Genomic DNA, 18,506 nt, shown 5'->3' on the forward strand with positions numbered 1-18,506 from the left:
GTGAACATGATATCTAAGCGCAATAAATCTACATTGACTATATTTCTGATCCAAAAATTGGGTTGAATGGTCTGATGATGGGAAAGAATAGTTGAAAGTGGTGTGGTCTTGGAAAATCCAGAGCATTTAATCAGTGTGCCAAGTCATTGGAAGGGTGGGGAGTAGAGACCACACGGAGGCTAGAAAGAAGGCAACAGGGGGGAGTGGCCCCGCCTGGGGGTCCGGTTGAAGCTCCAATCTTGGGGTTGGGGGCCAAGCGAGCAGATAGCTGCAAAGCAAAAAATGAATAGAGATGGTGGCAAAGACCCCAGAGGAAAAGTGGGTGTTGTGGGTGACAAGGAGAGGGAAGCACGGGGTGGAGGGGCAAGGGAGGCCTGGACTACTCCTGTGGTGTAGTGTGGATGGAAAGCGAGGTGTAGGGTGTGGAGTGGGTGGCCAGACCCTCTGAGGTGTAAAGTGGAGACTCCAGGGAGGCTTGGAACCGGGAGTCTACTGGGGCGACTTGCTGAGGCCAGCATGTGGTGGGGAGGAAGCAGACACACCAGTCTGGGCCCGAGGCTCTGGGGCCAGGGGTGCTGAGGTTGCTGCAGATTTTAAGAGTTTCTTCTCTTAAATCGTTGGTGACATAGAAAGAACAGGATTAGCTGTCAGAAGGCCTGGTTTCAAGTCTTGCTTTGTGGACTGACTCTGTGACCTTAATCACTGTTTTGTCATCCTCAGATGTGGGTAATTACCTGGAGGCAGAATGAGGAGGCAACAGTGAGGCCACCTACAAGAACTCCGAAATAGCGGGGCTAAGTGTTCCCTGAGCTATAAACAATAAAACCAACACAAACCAGTCAAAGCAGAGAAGTGCCGAGTCACTTTAAAGAGGCCAAATGACTCTCAGGACACTTCAGGCCTACGAAGCCTGAATGAAGATGTTAACTTGTTAATCAGCACTAGCTGAGGAGCAGCGACCCCCGAAGGAAGAATGGCAGGTGCCCACCTGGGTCTATGTGCTGCTCAGGTGAGGGTGCCGGGGGCAGGTGCAGTGGTTTTGTGGTAAGGGATGCGTTAGACTACTCTGACTCCATCAGATACTCCAGTCATGGTCACATGCTCACCAGATAATCCTCTCGTGGCACTATTTGGCTTCCCATGTAGCCTGCCCCACAGGGATAAAACTTGCTATCAGAAGATGAGAATAACTGGCTCCTTTGGAAGTTATTTCTCATTGTTTACCAAAATAGTTAAAAACACTGAGTTTGGAACCACGTTCAAATTCTGGCTCTGTCACTTCCTAGCTGGTGACCTCGGGCAGGTTACTTGACCCTCCTGTGCCTCAGTTTCCTCATCTGTAAAGGGGATACTGACAGTACCTGCCTTGTACTTGTGAGGAATAGTGGGTTAACTCGTGTAAGAGCACTCAGCGCCTGACGCATAGTAGGTGCTGTATGCACGTCCGTGGTGTTTATGGAGAATTACCCACTTGGCGTTCTGGCTTATCCACGTTAGACTCTGAGAGCTTGCTCAGGATGCTGCCGCCCCTGGGAGACTGTCCTCCTCTCTCTGTGCTGGGGGAACCAGGTTTCTGAGCCTGTAGGTTGAGAGGAAGATGGTCAGCCGTGGTGACTTCTCCAAAGTAATGTCCCGTGGGGCCCTGAGGCAGGGACCCAGCCTGCTGCCTCTGGGGAAACCCCCACTTCTTGTGTTCTGCCTTTTCTTCCACACTTTCGGGCCAAGTGGGATTGTTGGGAGGGTTGAATAGGATGCCTGCAAGGCCCTCGCAGGGAGCAGGCACTGAATAAGTGAAGTTGCCTGCTTACGCCTCACAAGGCACCTTGGTCCTTGTCCTCCAGGGCTTGCAGTTCCCCGGGGAGACAGACATCCCGGGAAATCATACAGCTATATATGAAGTGCTGGGGGGCCCAGAGGAAGGAGGAATCTACCAAAGGGAGGGAGGATGGGGAGGAGATTGCATTTGTTTTGAAGAAAATTCCAGGAGTTAACCAGAGGTAGAGGATGTGGCTTGCCTGAGTTTGGTAGGGCGAATAGGCTACAGTAGCTGGAGTGGCTGTAGCCGGCACCGGGTGTGTGTGGCAGAGTGGTGGGAGCCCAGACAGGGCAGCTTGATTGCGGCCAGATCCCATGAGTATGAACAATGACAAACTGTGCTGTGCTCATAAGTTTTGATTTCATCCTACAGGCAGTGGGGATGCCCTGAAGAATTTCAGGTAGGTGAGTGACAAATGAGAACGTGTCTTTAGATGTGAGATCCTTGAGAGCAGGGGAGGTGTCTTACCCACCCTTGTGTCTTCAGTAAGAAATATGCAATTTTATTCATAGTAAGAAATCACCATTTGGTGAGGGAACGGAAGATGGCACTGGTGGGTATGGAGAACAAGTGGGCGTGAGGGAGACCACCAAGGAGGCCATCACAGTAGCCTGGGTGGGGGCTCTGAGAGCATGAACGAAGGTGGCGGTAGGGCCTGGAGAAGAGGTGACCTGACATCTGAGACTTGTGAAGTAGAATCAGAGCATTTGGGGACTGGCTGGGGTGGAGGAGTGATGGTGAAGATAAAGCAAAGGCGACCTGATGATTTCCAGCGAGGGTGATGGCAAAGCTATCAAAACTAAAAGGAAAACAGGAGGAAGAACCAATTTGCTAAAGTTTAGGACAACAATCCAGCGTGAAGTGCTCCGTGGATGTAAGTGATTTCTTTCCTCTCTCCATAATTTTGCCCAACAGCAAGGCTGTCATTGTTTTTGTTTTTTTTGTTTTGTGAGGAAGATCAGCCCTGTGCTAACATCGCCAATCCTCCTCCTTTTTTTTTTTTTGCTGAGGAAGACTGGCCCTGGGCTAACATCCGTGCCCATCTTCCTCTATTTTATATGGGACGCTGCCACAGCATGGCTTGCCAAGCGATGCATCGGTGCACGCCCGGGATCCGAACTGGCGAACCCCGGGCCACTGCAGCGGAGCGCTTGCACTTAAGTGCTACGCCACCGGGCCGGCCCGAGGCTGTCATTGTTGACACTCCTAATCAGCTCTCCTGGGTCTGTGAGGGGACCGATAGTTTCAGCTTCAAGGTAAGATTTAAAAAAAAATCACATTACAGTTTTCACCCATATATTTTAGGTCATATGTATGATGGAACATCTCTGAAAAGGGAAGTATAAGTGATTCATTTAAATTTAAACATTAAACATACACAACAGAGTGGAAGATACAAAGATTTCCCTTATATCCCCTGCCCGCTCACACACACAGCCTCCCCCGTTATCAACATCTGCCACCAGAGTAGCACATTTGTTACAGTTGATGAACCTACATGGACACCCCGTTATCATCTGGAATCTATAGCTACTCTAAAAAATAAAATTTGTTAATTAAAAAACCCCACACAACTGTATACTTGTGTATGTTGTGTATGTCTGTATATACAACTGTATACTGCTGGGTGTCATGGATACAAGCAGGACTGTCTGGCGCATGACCCTGACCCTGGGCTCTCTCTGAGTTGCCTGGCAATGAGCCAGCTCTCAGACTCAGTGTCCCATGGGACTGAGGGCCCCCAAGGTCTCCAAGGTCTGGAGGCTGAGGCATCTCAGAGAATTCCCCTAAGCAGTCGGCACCTAAGATTAGAGCTGCTTGGTGTGCATATCTACGACGTTTATTCTCCCATGTGAGGCCACTTCTGTACACATCCCGTAAAGTGCAGGAGTACAAGGGGTGGGCATCTCCATAGCACATCCCGTTCATTTGGCCCCAGCCCATCTTTCCACAAGAGGCCGGGAGGGCAGGGACCAGCCCTGCTGACCCCGCTCCCATGAGTTCCAGCTGCACCAAGTGACGCTGGTTGGTGTCCATCTTGAGCCCTTTACAGAACAACTGTGCTGTCTTATTCCAGAACCTGAGGAAATAAAGAATGACTTCTGTAGATGAGAAGACACACTCTGTCCTGGGGCTAGCAGCATTGAAGTCCATTTCAGCTAGCAGAGGAAAAGGTATTGTTTCATCTCATAACACATGTGTTTTAATTATTTCTACCACCAGATTTAACAAAACTCTAAAGTGGAATTTAAAGCAGCACAAGGATTTTATGAAGATCCTGTCGAATAAATTCCAGCTCATATTGGCCCATTCACAGAATCTAAAAGACTGCTATCTATTTTTCTTACTATTTTCAAGGGGACAAAAATTTTAGACCTCTTTCTCCCCAGGCCTCCCAAATAATGGTGGTGTATTTTCCCTCTAATGGCATGGACAGAGGCCTTCTGCTGACTTTATTGATCAGGTTTGAGTTAATGGTAGTGGTTTGTTTGAAGTAGGTTTTCGTATGTGAAATTCATGCAAAGAAACAGGTGGAACAGTCCTCTGGGCTCTTGCTGTGACCAAGAAGGTTTTATCTTTTTTTATGCCTTTTCTTTTCTTTGGGAGTGAAAATAACACTGAGAAATCTTAGTTGTCTTTGTAGTTGGTCCTGTTATTGAGGATCAAAAAAATCTCATCAATGACTCTACGAGGTTTAATATGACATTTATATAATTGTAAGGACCAGTTGTATTTTAAAAAATTCATTTTTGATGAAAACTATACATGCTTATTAAAGCACTTTGACTTTCTTTTTTTGGGTAACTGCCACCTGAAAATATCTCTGAATATTGTCTGTAAGGGAAAATATTTTCAAAAAAGTAGCAAGTTATATGAGAAGATACATAATCCCAAATCAGAGAATCAAAACAGCCAAAATATATAAACAGAATGTGTGTATATGTATAAATTATATATGCCATGTACTATCTTCCTTCTATTCTGCAATAGAGAATATTATTCTTTTCTTGTATACTCAGGAACATAATAGTAATGACATATTTCTAGTGATCCCCTAGAAATCTTGATGAGGTTGACCAAGAATGGGAACCTGTAGTTAAGCTTCGTCATGGAGGCACGAAATAAAGGAAGTAGCAGAGGAAGCTGGGGCAGGGTCCACTAGCTCCTTCTCTGCCCTGTGGTTCTATGTGGTTCTTGCAAAACCAGCCTTAGGCAGATGACAGCAGGGCGAAGGATGTAGACCCTGGAGATGAATCAGAATGAAGTCTAGAGACTCTGAAGTGACTTAGCAAGAGCTCTGCACCCAGTAGAAGAAGGAGGAGAATGCCAGGCAACCCATTCCCTTTCTTTCTCTAACTTCTAAGTATTAAAAAATTTATTTTTTAATGTGTTTTTCTGGGAGGAATGATTAGAATGTCTGAGGTGGGGAGGGAGAGAGGAAAGTGGTGAAAAGGCCAAAGGGGTGGGGAAAAAAATTGAATTGCTCTGTGGCTGATTGAGTTCTTCCAGCTCTATCTATGATAAAGAGAATGGACAACTGGGTATTTCCTCCTGGACAGTTGCTATTACACTGACTACTACTGGGATCAGAAGCTTTGCCACTGTGGGGGACTTGGAAGAGAATTATTATTGAGAATCATTTGTAATGGGATTTTACTTCCAGTTATGAAAAATTTGATAACCAAATTCATAATACAAATGATTAAAAAGGGCTTAAAGACTTTTAATGGCAGAATTGGTTAAATGATGTATTAATCATAAATACCAGTATCTTTCTAATTCATGTGTCTCCTTGGGCATATTGAATATATAACCTGTGGTCTATCTGGACTGAAATGGGCCTTATTGAGACAGCATTCTGGAAGACGTGTTTTTTCCCCTTGCCCTCTACTAATCTGAAGTTTTACTATGGTCATTCCTAGAAGATATTCCACAAAATTTCTTAGATGAATTGATCTCAAGCACAATTCAACGTTTATTAATTTATCAGCAGGGAGACTAAGGAATGTGCTGGTCCAGAAAGGGTATGACAATGAAGGGGTTTTAGAGTTGGCAAATGACGCTTACGTAAGCAGCTAGTTTTAAAAAAGTATGAAAAATCGCAGTTTCATTTCAAAGGTCACCGAAAAACATCAAGTCCACACTGGTCCTTGGGAAGGAAGTCCGTGGCAGGATGGTCTGAGTTGACAAGCGTGCAGACTCTCAGGCCCAGTGAAAACAATACTTCTCAGAAGCAAATGACAAGAGGCTGCAGTGTGGCCAATAACGGGAATAACAAGACTTCACCCCCAAGTTATGTTACGGCTAATAACAAGAAAGCATGAACGGCGTTGAGGGTCTGGGGCCTGGCTGCCAGGTAACAAGGTCTCAATTTTGAGCTGCCCAAAGCCAGTGGTTTTTCTCAAATGCAAATAAATCTGCTCATTTCTTAGTTTTGGGACAAGCTGTTTTACTCCCTTTGACAAAAGGTTCTTTGATTTGAAGTTGATTAAGAATGACTATAACAAAATATGGCCTGTATCTTGTTTCAACGCCCACTGGTCTGACACCTGCTGGTGTACTGTGATCCAATTTTGGTACTAACCACCCAAAGTTAGTGCAGACCCCACAAGGTGAGGACTCAGTCCTCCACAAGACTGTCCCCACTTCAGATGCCAGGCACACTTTGGGCGTCCCCAGGCTACCTGCACTTTTGACCAGCTGGCTACAAATTTGGGACGTTCCCACAGTCCTCTCAGGTTTGATAATTTGCTAGAATGACTCACAGAACTCAGGAAAGCACTATATTTATGTTTATAATTTTATTATAAAGGATACAGAACAGGACGAGACAAATGAAGAGACACGTGGTGCAAGGTCTGGGAGAGTCCCGAATGCAGAGCTTCCCTGCCCTCTCCGGGGGAGTCAGGACCTGTCACTCTCTGAACACATGGATGTGTTCACCAACCAGGAAGCTCCTCTGAGCTTTGGTGTCCAGTTTTTATTGGGATTTCATTATGTGCGTTTGACTGATTAAAGCGTTGACCAAGTGACTGAATGCAGTCTCTAGCCCTCCTCCCCACCCCAGAGGTGGGGCTGTTGCTCAAAGTCCGGACCTTCTAATCAGGTGGTTGGTCTTTCTGGTAACCAGCCCCATCCTGAAGCCATCTAGGAGCCTCCCTGAGTCATCTTATTAGCATAAACTCAGGTGTGATCCAGGTCTCCTGAATAACAAATACACTTCTATCACTTGGGAAACTCCAAGGATTTTAGAAGCTCTGTGCAAGGAACCAGGACAAAGACCAGACAAACTCAACTATACCATAGCGTGAGAACACAGGTAATGTGGGCACACTTGTATACAATGAGAAAAAGCCATGTGAAGACACACGGAGAAAGTGGCCATCTGCAAGCCAAGGAGAGAGGTCTCAGGAGAAACCAGACCTTCCGACACCCTGATCTTGGACTTCCAGCTTCAGAACTGTGGGAAATAAATTTCTGTGGCTTAAGCCACGCAGTCTGTGGTATTTTTTATGGCACCCTTAGCAGACTAAGACAGGGCCTTTTCTTGTGCACTTGCTCAAAGTTTGCTTTTCTAGAGTCTTTGTCAGTTGCACTCCTGGGGAGACTCTAAGATGTTCTACAAAATGCCTGCTGCTCATTTACTACCTGGGGATGGGTCCTGGCTCCACGTGGGGTGGTGATTCTGCCAGCGCCGCTGTCCCGCATTCAGCCTCCTGTGCTCTGCTCCTTCGTGCTGTCTTCTCTCCTTTTCTGTTCACAACTGTGCTGTCCTAGGCTGTTCCTTACCTGCATTTTGTGTGGCTTCCTGTTTACACCATTAAATCTGTCTCGGGCTGGAGCCACCCTGGGGCTGTTTGTGTTGAATGACCTTATGCCCACTGTCAGGTGGATTAGTCTTGTTACGTATAATCATTCTGCTGGAAAGCTACAGGAAACAGATACAGAGGAATTATGTTAGTTAGTAAAATAAATAGAATAAAATACCAAACTCCTAACCTCATGTTTAACTGTCCTTTCCACACTATCCTTGAATGGGTTCACATTTGTGCGCAAATGTATAGAAAATTTTGTTGACTGTCTTTCCACCTCTCCTAATGTGTGGACCCATGGCAAACTACTTGTCTTATTAGTATCACCTCGTTAGATTCTTGGACTGTAGGAACAGGAAGAAGCAATTCATAGGAATAAGCTCGGCTTTTCTTAACCTTCCTCTTCAGAGGTTCTGAGCAAAGAGAACAAAGAATCCAGATCACCCGAAAGCTCTAATTAAAGGGAACTGGACTACATACCCAGATGATGACTTTGCTACCAGTCATTCTTTGTAAAAAGTGGCTGGTGAATTCATCCATATCAGGCATTGATATATCCATACCTTCAATTTTTATTAAAATCAGTGAGAATAAAGGCCTCAGTTTTCCCACCTGAGATTAAAAAGTGTTATAAAAATATCTTGTTATAAATGACTTGTTTATGGATACCCAAAAGAGTCCATAAAAGATGGAATATAGATATAATTTAAGGGAGATGATGTTTAGGGTTTTATGAGACTAAAAAAAAAAGGATGCAGAGGAAGTGTCCAGCTCTTCCAGTCAATCTGACGGATGCTTGAATTCTTCCCTTCATCATCTTGTCCTTTTGCCAGCAGTCCTCAGGTTGAAATGACTAAAATGGAGATGATTCACCCCAAAATATGCAGGTCATGTGACGAAGAAGAAGAATAACCATCTACCAAGAGGACCTGTCCTACTAAAACTTCTGCATCTCCTCTAAGGTTTAAAGACAACTTGCGTCTTTCCAATCAAGCTTCTCCAGTGTCTTCAGACTCAAGCCTTCTTGCCATAGACTCCTGCTTCTAGTCCACATTCTCACAAATCCACAGGCACCATGTTTCATGATTTAGAAGAGTTTTTCCCTTTTTAATGAGGATGCAATCAGGATAAGATCTGGAACAACAGCAGTTTTAGAATTAATCATGTTGTTTGCTTTTAAAGCCCAAGTTAATAACTCTTTCAAAATAGATCCAAAACTGAGTGGTCCAATTGTAATAAAAATTATGATGCATAGCCCTGCACATCACAAGGCACTGCCTTCCCTCGGCCAGTTTCTAAATCCTTATGTATTGTTTTCTCAATCTTTTCATGTCATTAATAGAGGCAGATGGAAAAGCGGCTTAGCTCTTTGTCCCCTCCCTCTGTTGGCTCCTCTACTGAGTTCTTCTTTTTGCCCAGTCAGACCCACTTTCACCCATCCACTCCTCGGCAGGGAGTCTGGCCCATATGGACATCATTAACATACTCTGATGCCTTCTGGCTTCTGGTTGGGTTTGGCTAATGAAAATCACCAGCAGGAGATGGAGATGGGGGTGCAGAGGGAGGTGGGGGTGTTTATTCCAGTGGCTTGTTCTCTTCCAGTTTAAAAGGGATAGTTGCATCCCGTTTCCGATGGGTGGCCCTTTTCTTGTAGCTACTCTCTCTGGGTGCCCAGAATCTCCCTTTCCTGAGACCCTTCAGGCCTAGAGGTGGTACCCAAGGCACTGCAGTGTCTATTGTTAGTTTCATAAGCCTTGTCTCTGCCTTTGTAAATAGTCCCCTTATTAAAATCTCAAATAGTCTGATTTGCAGAAGCCCTCTATTTCTAGCTGGCTCTCTGATTGACACCACTTTCTTGTGTTTCTCTCTCATCTTTTCTCTCTCTTTTTTTTGTTCTCTCTCTTATCCTCTTTTGTTCCTTTCCTTTTCTCCAGTGTCTTCCCTCTGACTACCATTTTTCCTTTCTATCCCTATCTCCTCTCTCTGATCTTCATTTTCTCTGTCATTTATATTTATGCTTTTCATTACAGTAATACTGCCTTTATTTACCTTATTTAGAGATGGAGATGAGCTCCATCTGTCACTATAGACTAGTTGGTTTTATATGGATGGAATCACAGAGTATGCACACTTTTTGTCTGGCTTCTTTCACTCAACCTAGTTATTTTGAGATTCATCTATGTTGTGTGCCTATCAATAGTTCATTCCTTTTCACTGCCAAGTAGTATTCCATTGCATAGATATACTACAATTTGTTTATACACTCACCTGGTTTGAAAAATGTAAAAACAAGCTATTATTGCTGCTGGGTGTAAAAATGGTGCAAGCACTTTGGAAAACAGTTTGGCAGTTTCTTGAAAAGTAAAACACACATCTGTTATATGATCTGGCCGTTCCACTTGTAGGTATTTTACCCAAGAACATTGAAAGCACATGAAGACTTTTACATGAATATTCGTAGCATCTTTATTTATAATAGCCAAAAAATGGAAACAAATCAAATGTCCACCACCAGGTGAGTGTATAAACAAATTGTAGTATATCTATGCAATGGAATACTACTTGGCAGTGAAAAGGAATGAACTATTGATAGGCACACAACATAGATGAATCTCAAAATAACTAGGTTGAGTGAAAGAAGCCAGACAAAAAGTGTGCATACTCTGTGATTCCATCCATATAAAACCAACTAGTCTATAGTGACAGAAAACAGATCAGCGGTCACCTGAAGGCAGGAGGGGGAGGGGGTCTGGGAGGATGGGGACTGGGGATTATGGAGGTGCATGAGTTACCTTTTGGAGGTAATGAATATGTTTACTATTTTGATTGTGATGAGGGTTTCATGGGTAAACACAAGCCAAAACTTATCAAACTGTACTTTAAATACGGGCAGTGTGTCAGTTATACCTCAATAAAGCTGTTAAAAATAACACACAATGATGGGCTTCAAGATAGTATATTAGTTTCCTGTTGCTGCTGTAACAAATTACATAAACTTAATGGCTTAAGACAATATAAATTTATTCTCTTATAGTTCTGGAGGTCAAAAGTCCACGATCACTCTCACTGGACTAAAGTCAAAGTGTTGGTAGGACTGGTTCCTTTTGAGGCTCTCAGAGGAGAATCCATTTCCTTGTATTTTTCAGCTTCTAGTGGCCACCTGTATTCCTTGGCTTGTGGCCCCTTCCTCCTCCTTCCAAGGGCATCACTCCAGCCTCTGCTTCCATCATCACATCACCTTCTCCTCTTTGTAGTAAGATCTCCCTCTGCCTCCCTCTTACAAGTACGCTTGTGATTATATTTAGGGCCTACTCAGATAACCCAGGATAATCTCCCCATCTCAAGATCCTTAACATAATCACATCTCCAATGTGCTTTTTGCCATATAAGGAAACATTCACAGGTTCTGAGAATGAGGATGTAGATACCTTCAGGGGCCATTACTGAGCCTGCCTCAGATGGTATATTGTTCACTCTGCAAAAATGCATATTGCATAGTGTCTGCGAATGGCTTATTTTCTTCTGCTTTGCACTGAGGTCTTTATAAGTTAGCCCTGGCTCTTGAAGAGAAGAGAACAACCTCCAAGTTGGATAGTACCAGAAAAAGCTCACTGTGCAGAAATCATTGACTATGTTACTTCTTGTGTATCCCCAGTGTTGCAGGCTAAACATTTCAAGCCCATTTTCACATGAATAAAGGGCTTGAGTGGCTGGGGAAGGGTGAGCCCTTAGACAAATGTTGCCATTTTGCCCAAAGCTAATTCCTATCTTACAGGCTTCAATCAGCCCTTTGTTAACTCATCTCTAATCAGATCCTCCTTTAAAACCCTGTCTTTGCTGATCTGATCAGTGAGGTGCTGGGAAAATCCTCACCACCTGATTAGTCTGTAGAAAGCAAACATCAGGGCCCATATGTAGAGAGACTTCTAGAGAAGCTGCTGACATGGGGCTCTCATTCCTAAAGGAGGATGGACTCTTTGGTTTCGCTGACCGGTGCCCCTGGCCTGGGTGAGCCTTCTCAGAGGAGTGAGGAGGCTGGGGATAGGGTGTGTTATGCTGGGGAATGGAGTTAGAAAGAGAATTTTCCTCTTAAGAAGCCCCCAGGGACGGCAAATGGAAGCAGAGCAATACTCTTGCTGCCGCCAGCCTCTGGGTGGCAACCTTGTGTCTGAACTCTGGCCCACACCAGCAGGAGGCCCAATTTGTGGAAGCAGCCCTGCCCAATCCAAAAATGTCTCCAAACTGGGAGTTCTCCAGGGTATGATCTCCTCCAAAAGGGAGAGAGTTACGAACAAAGGACAAATGCAAGACTTGAATCTATGTGAGTGATAACTAGTGGTTGAACCTTGGGTACCTCTAGCATGCCTTTGGGGCCCAAAGGATAGTTCTTAGTTTGTAAAATGAAGGGCAAAGGCTAAATTACAAAGTACTTTGCTGTAGGCAGGGAAGAAGGTCCTATTTGTTCCCGCCAGGTTTCCTCCATGCTGCTTGGAGCCTGGGGACTCTGGCTGTCTCTCCTACGCAAAAGGTCAGGTAAGGAAGATGCTGAGGCCTGGGGAGAAGGGAACATTATGCAGGTGTGGACATAGCTGAAGTTCCTTCCCTCACCTGAAGGGATCAGCAAAGGCCCAGGAAGGGTGGAGACATCTTGACTCCCAGGAGAGAAAGTAATTCTTTTTTTTTTTTTTAATTTTTTGTTTATTGCAGTAACATTGGTTTATAACATTGTATAAATTTCAGGTGTACATCGTTATACTTCTATTTCTGCATGGATTACGTCATGTTCACCACCCAAATACCAATTACAACCCATCACCACACACATGTGCATGAGAAAGTAATTCTTAATAGGCCATCAGGCCCCAGGGGACAGCCCATACCTAGCTGCTGTGTGATTTTTCTGCTTGGACATTGACAGATCTTCCCACAGGGTTCCTCCATCTGCCTGAAGATACTGGGGTGGGTCCTGGATGTTGCAGAATGGGAGTCTATGTGGTATACAAGAAAGGGAGTGGGCCCAAGGGCCCGGATTGAGTGGGACCACAAGGGCGTAGAATCCCCCAGCTCTGCCCTCTTAGACACTTTCTCTGGGATGTCTATGCCCTGGCCAGAGCCTGTAATCAAGCCTTCAAAGCTAATAAGATGATTTCTGCTTTAAACGAAATTGTGGATGAAAAATGGGGATGCAGGAAACAGACTAATGGTTCTACTGTTTTTCCCAACCTTTCCCTTCTCAATAAAGTGCAGTCATCTGACTCCTTGTTTATGTGCTAGGAAAATGATGACTCCTCTGAGAAGCTCTTAGCAATAATCATTTTGCTCCTCATTCCCTTGTGTCTAGTTGGGTGGGGACAGGCGGGAGAAATGATGACAGAGATGGGCAGGAAGTCACGGTTGGCCCCTTAGATGAGCATCTGGCTTCCTATCCAGTTTCACTAGTTGCCACATTTTCAATAGTCAATAACATTTCCATTTTGTCATTACAAAAGCATGACAAGAATACATTCTTATTATTAAAAAACAGAGGAAAAACAAAAACCTCTTTTTACTTAACTCCTCTGGTTTACTCCCTTCCTCAGAAGTATCTATCCTTGTTGATTTGGGAAATACCTTTCTCCAAATATGTAGTGGTTTGAAAATATGGCCACAATTATTTGTTACTACTTCCTTCAAGAGGTGGAGCATAATTCCCCTCCCCTTAAGTGCAGAATGTACTTAGTGACTTGCTTTTAAAGCATAGCATGTGGCAGAAGTGATGGCTTGTGATATCTGAGATTAGGACTTGAATGGTGTTGAGTCTTTCTCCTCTTTCCTGCTCTTGTGGACCACCTGTCTTGGGGAAGACAGCTGCTGTGTTGTGAGGACACTCAAGTAGACCTAAGGAGAGGCCCATGTGGTGGGGAACTGAGGCCACCTGCCAAGAGCCATATGATTGAGCCATAAGGAAGTTATTGTTATAGATTCTGCCACCTGTGAGGGCGCAGGCTCTCTGATGTCAGGGGCAGTCTGCTCCTCAGGGTTCCCTGTTCTTGAGAATGAGCAGAGGACAGAGTGTATAATCCCCAGGTACACTTTTCTCCTGACAGAGAGTACCTGAGGGTTTATAGTGTAGGTATGTCTAGTTCCAGAGCCTGGGTAATGTGGTGGTTGCTGATATTGCTGCCGGGAATACCCTTCAGGATTAAAAGATTTATTACCCCAGCAGCTGGATGTGCTGCTGGCAGAAAGCCTTCAACAATCAAACCCCTCAGGGGGTTCTTTAGCTGGAGGGAGCTGCCATGCCCAAGGTCATGCCCCCTTCCCAGCAGCCCAAGTCCACTGATTGATTAACGGGTGGTCCGGAGCCCGGCCCTCTCACTCTGTCTCAGGAGAGCTCTGAAAAGTCATCCCATCTTCAGAACTCCCTGCGGATTGACTGAGGTGTTCCACTGAGACTGCATTGCAGCCAGACTCCATCCTCTGCCCAGCCCTGCTTCCCTCTCTTCCCTTTCGCAGGTGTTTGTACCATAAGCATTCCTTAATAGACCTCCTGCATGTTAGTCCCCATCTCAGAGTCTGCTTCCTCAGAAACCCAAGCAGGGAGAGTGGCTGCCAGGAGCATTTTACGAAAGCAGATGGTGACATAGGGTTTTAGAGCCAGATTACTAACCACCCAGCTGGCATCACTGGAGGTAGACAGAGCACCGATAGAAGGTAGCGGTGCAATTGTTCACAGGTTATGAATTGCGATGGTGTCCTGCTGGAAGGGAACCCAGCAACTGTTACAAGCCATTGGAGAAATACAGGGGAAGTAATAACTATGTTGATGCTCTGGAAAAGGATAACAAAAAGCTGAGAGTAATTACTCAGTTACTAAAAGCTAAGTGTCAAAGCTAGAGGAGCTCTTTGGAGGCGTATAAAGAGGCTCTTATCTCCTGCAGCCAGGGGGCAGAGAAAGCTGAGAATCAGGCTTACTCCTAAGAGTGGAGGAGCTCCAAAGGAGGTTCAACTCCCAACCAAGTCAGGTCTGCTATGCCGAGAACAGGGCTCTCGATGGGAGAGAATGGGACTCTATACATGAGATGGGCCATCAGAGTTGAGATCCCAGAGTCTTGAACCCTTGCTTTCCCCTGGGAACCGAGGGGTGGAAGCAGGACTGGCCCTGTTTACCATCACTCGCAGTGACCAACATGGGGAGAATCTTTCCCCATCCCTACATCTCTGGGTTCTGTGAATGTAAAGCATCCTCAAAGAGGAAATGATCTCACCTGGAGAAAAGCAAGAATTCTAATGAACCATAAGCTACGGCTGCCATATGGATACTTTGGGCTCCTTGTGACAAGGGACAGCAGGGAAATAGAGGATTCACCATCCTGACAGGACTAACTGACCCTGATCACTAAGCAGATGGAACTGCTGTTACACGGTGGGGGCAGGGAGGATCACAATGAGAAGGCAATATGGGAAATCTCTTCAAATGCAAATCTCTTTCCATTTGATATAGAAATTTACTTTATGGATATACTCGCAAAAATATGCCAACATATATGTATAAGAACGTTTATGTTGGAATTATTTATATTGCAAAACTCAAAAAAACCCCCCCAAAATAACCTCCTTGGAAACTACCTAATATTTGTTAATAGGGAGTTGTTTAAGTAGATTATGGTATATCTACCTTTATTATGGCACTATGCATTGTTAACAGAATGAAGTAGATCTATATGTGCTCATCTCCAAGGTATATTAGTAAGTGCAAAAAGTAATGTGAAGAATAGTCTATGTACATCTTTTGATATAAATAAAAAATATATACATATGCATGCTGATATATGCACACACAATATTTTTCTGAGCAATACATAGGCATTTTTTTAGGAGTGATTTCCTTTAGGGAGTGAAACTGGCAGGTTTTTAAAAAATTTTCCATATCTTTCTATGATGGTTGACTTATCTAACCATATCCATGTATCATATTGCTTTCATTTATAAATAGTTAATAGCAAATGTCTGGGAAGTGGTATTATGAGCCATTTAAATTTTATTCTTTACAATTTTTTGTTTTAAAAATGATTGAATGCTATTTAAGAATATCCAGAATCAGGAAAATAAGTGGGGAGTAGGTTAATATTTTGTTCCCCGCTTTTGGGCTTCAAATCATTTGTGAGTTAAATTCTAAAACTTCAGACAAAGCAGCCTGGTGAAGAATCCATTTGTGTGTCATCACCCGACAGCTCCTCCATCGGCCTCCCCACCACTGCAGGCTTCACAGTAAGAGGAGCCCTCTCTCACCGGGTTATGTGTAGTTATAACAGGTGTGTGTGTGTGTGTCTGTGTTGAGTGGTGTGGAGGGATAATGCCCTTTCCTCTGGGTTACACCCAGTCAAAGGGGCACCACATAACAGTTGACACAGTCTCGCAGTATTACTGCTCAGAGCCGCCCTGAGCCCTTTGGCTGGGGCATAAATCTGTTTCTGGGCTGGTAGGGTCGGGTCAGGCCAGGCTCTGGCATGAGCTGAGCTCCCTTTCCACCCTGCCTTCCTCTTGCTCTCCATCTGTGGATTCCCTCAGGTCAGGGGGATGGCGACATGCCAGCTGCTCTCAGTCAGGGATGCTCCAGCTCCTCAGGTATGCAGCTGTAACCCTGGCTGTCAAAGGGACTCAGGTTCCTTATTCTCAGGGGTTCTGCTTCCGTGGAAATGTATAGGAGCAAAGAGAGAAATGTTTGGGTTGGTTTGGCTCCCTAGCAGCATCCAAGAACCATCTATCATAGTCCAGTGGGTTTGTCAGGGGAGGGCTGATGTGACTCCATTTGCCTACAGAGTCTGAACCCAGGCCCTCCTGGGACCTGATGGTGTCCTGTTTACCTCTCCCTGGTGTGGGCCTTGCTTCTGTGTACTGTCGTACCCACTCCTCCCTCTCTGATGATTGTAGTCTAGTGTAGGGTGTCTCTTGTTCTTCCTGGCGTATTTCTAAGAGTGGTGGACTGAGCAGTTTCTTTCATTTTAGGGAGGGCATGTTTCACTATTTATGACAAATATTCCATATCTGTGATCCTCTCCAGTCAGAAGTTCTTTGAGATGATGCTGTTGGCCCTGGCCAATCGGAGACTGGAGTCATCTCACTCCCCCATCCTGCGAATGGCCCCACAGATAGCATAGGTTTTAAACTGACCGTTGAACCTGCCTCTCACCTTGTCAGCCTTGGCCATGTTCATCTGGATGGACGTGTGGTCCTTGGAGCTGATGATGCCGTTGCTGGCAGGGCATTTCTGCTGCATGTTCAAGTCCACGGACTCGCTGGTGTTGTTCTGCATGTTGAGGCCATGCCTGGTGCCACCATCACCTGGGCAGTTTCTTGATGATTCTTTTCTTCAGCTCTGTGACCAGGTTGCACCAACGTAAACTTCAGAAAAGAACAAGACAGTAGGGCCAAATGCTTTCTTCCTCTGCAACAAACGTCCTCTGCTCTGCGCTGAGGCTCGGGCTGATTGAAGTGCTTCACATATTTTAAACCACTCTGTAACTTGGGACCTGGTGTTTTACTACAGTGAAAGTTACTGCACAGAGTCCCAGTGGCCATTCCCCTGACTCTGCTTGCTTCATCAAGAAGAGGTGAGTTTATGTGTCATATGGAGAACCTTCTCAGTTTTCTGTAGTTAGCACAACTTCTGAGCAAGTCAGCCATGCTGAAGTTGGCCTTCTGGGCTCACTTCATAAAAGATCTGGCCAAAGGTCCTAGCTCTATCTTTGTTTCATGTCCATGGAAATAGCATGTACCTCTCACCTCTGATTTAGGGTACTGTGCCCACACTCTGGCTCTGGTGCTCATTCTGCTCTACTTGAGTCCCCAAGTCATGGGACCCTCTCATCTAAGCCTCATCAGTGTTGACGTTAGTAGGAGGGGTGACAAAAGTAGTCAGGGGAACTAACAAATCCACGATATGGAAGGTGGCATGGAAAAACTTTTTGTTTTAAACTGTCGTGAGAGAGTATAAAATCCCAGATCAGCCATATTCAGGCTGATGAAGAGACTATGAAAAACATGGGAAAAGACTATGAAAAACATGGGAATCATTTTAAAAACTAGTTTTAAAAAAATTTGTAGAAGACATGTATATGCCTGGTTAAAAAAAAGTAGTCCAGAAAAATATCAAATGAATGGTAAAATCTCTAGTCCCTCTCTATTTTCAGTTCTTCCAGAGGCTAGAGATTAGGAAAAACAAAAAAGCTGGATCACTACTTCATTTTTTATAGCAAACACACAAATCAAGTTGTTCGACATAAAAATGAAACTATAAAAGTATTAAAGGAAAATATAAGAGAATATATATATTTTAAAAAATTCTTAATGTGTGACACTTTCCTCGGCATGACTTAATAATCAAAGCCATAAAAGGAAAGGCTGATACATTTGACAATATCATATTCACTATTTATCTATTTTTGCCTTACTATTTTTTCTATTATAATGTCAAATAGAAGTGATAATATCAGGCATTTTTGTCTTGTTCTTAACTTCAAATGGAAAGCTTTCAAATGGCATCATTAAGTTATCTGTGTGTTGTATTTTTTTGTAGATACTATTTATTAGGTTAAGGAAGTTCTATTCTTAGTTTGCTATTAGTTTGTCATGAATAAATGTTGAATTCTATCAAATTATTTTTCTTCATTAATTGTTATGATAATCTGATTTTTCTCCTTGAATCTATGGTGAATTGTATTGGTTGATTTTTAAAAAATACAATTTTTCTAGAGCAGTTTTAGGTTGACAATAAAATTTAGAGGAAGATACAGAGATTTCCCATATACCCTCTGTACCCACATGTGCGTAGCCTCCCCCATTATCAACATTACTCATCAGAATGGTACTTTTTTTTTTTAACCAAGGATGAACTT

General features: G+C 44.2%; 1 pseudogene; it reads right to left on the reverse strand.

The window, feature by feature from the left end:
* Positions 1-16,672: 16,672 nt before the first annotated feature.
* LOC101400135 (small ribosomal subunit protein eS21-like) lies at positions 16,673-17,466 on the reverse strand (annotated as a pseudogene).
* Between the last annotated feature and the right edge of the window lie 1,040 nt (positions 17,467-18,506).

Source organism: Ceratotherium simum, chromosome 3 (genome assembly GCF_057802395.1).
Source record: "Ceratotherium simum simum isolate JZ-2026a chromosome 3, ASM5780239v1, whole genome shotgun sequence".
In the NCBI taxonomy this organism is placed as follows: Eukaryota; Metazoa; Chordata; class Mammalia; order Perissodactyla; family Rhinocerotidae; genus Ceratotherium; species Ceratotherium simum.